We start from the raw sequence: 1,546 nt of genomic DNA, 5'->3' as shown, positions 1-1,546 counted from the left end.
ATATGTTTCCTAGACACTCCTGTAATCATAATACAAAGTCGTATTGATAGGCCAGTCTTGGTGGACTCCTAGAGGCAAGAGGTGGATTTAATCCTATCGATTGCTTCAGATATTTTAAAGCCAGACATTTGAACTACAGATGAAGAGTTCGAACAGATATTTGGTGTTCCTTAGTTACAGTATTTTTGATATTTATTGTGTATTTTTCCCAAAGTGTCCTGCCTTTGTACTAGAAGATATTTGTTTATAGTTAACAAAATACCCGGCCAAGTGTTAGGTGTGGGGCTGGTACAAAGATGACTATGAACTTGAAGTCCCTCCCGCCCCCTTCCCAGTGGGAACCTCGCCTCCCTGGTAGAGAATTACTACACGAGCTTAAGGGAGGAGTCTGGGATGGCTTCTTGGGGGTGAGGAGTTGGTCCCTGGAGTGTTTGGCAGAGAGGGAGAGATGCTGAGTCCAGACTGAGGGAAGGTGCAGGCAGTAGCAGGGCCATGGACTGTTGCTTTCCAGAACTTTCTGTGACTAGGCATTCTGCTAGCTATTTATCTGTACCTGTTGTAGCACTTTCTAAAGTAAAAAAAAAAAAAAAATTTTTTTTAATGCCTATCTTACAGAAAAACCAACCAAGGTTTATAAAAGTTCAGTGACTTGCCTAAGGCCTTTCGCTAGTTGGAGACAGAGGCAGGATTTAAACCCGGGACTGGTACCAGGGCTGCCACTCGCTCCCTGCCCCACTCCACTGCCTTTGGGAGATGGACTTGGGAAAGCACACGCAAGCTCGTGGGACGGAAGCCAACTAGTTTGACTGGGATTAAATTTTTACGTCCGCTGGGCAGGAGAGAAAAGGCTGGAAAAAATAGGTGGTTATCAGATTGGAGAGAACCTTAAATAGTAAGCTATGGACTTTCAACCCAAATAAGTACCAGTTAGTGTCCTGTCAGGAAAACTCAAACTATGTTAGCTATTTCAAACTCATTTCAGGGAATCAGTAATATAGGAATTGGAAGACAGAAAGAACGAAGAAGGAATAAATAACCTATAGATTAGTCACTACAGATAATGCCTACTCCCCGAAATTACTGAACTACAAAGTGCCTCCAAATTACAGGTTTAAAGCGGCACGTATTCATTATCTCACAGTTTCTGCGGGTCGGGAATCCAGGCATGGCTTAGCTGGGTTACCCACTTCACATCCTTCATGAGATCGTAGTCGAGGTGCTGGCCAGGCGTGGGGTCTCGTCCGGGGAAGCGTGCCCCCTTCTGAGCTCACGTCGTCGGGAGGATCGAGTTCTTTGAGGGACCGTTGGACCGAGGGCCCCAGTCCCTTGCTGGCTGTGGCCCTCGATTTGTCACCACGTGGGTCTCTCCAGCATGGTGGGTTGTTTCGTTAATGCCAGCAAGTGAAAAAAGTCTGCTGGTAAGACAGAAGTCAGAATCCTTTGTAGCCTGACCACGGGCGTGGCAGGTGAGCAGTGTTGTCATACAGGTGGTTTGGAGCAAGTAGCTCAGTCAGAAGCGGGGATGACCTAAGACCATAAATACAAG

This window comes from Pteropus vampyrus, unplaced genomic scaffold (genome assembly GCF_000151845.1).
Source record: "Pteropus vampyrus isolate Shadow unplaced genomic scaffold, Pvam_2.0 Scaffold2643, whole genome shotgun sequence".
NCBI lineage: Eukaryota > Metazoa > Chordata > Mammalia > Chiroptera > Pteropodidae > Pteropus > Pteropus vampyrus.
This window is presented reverse-complemented; position numbering follows the sequence as displayed.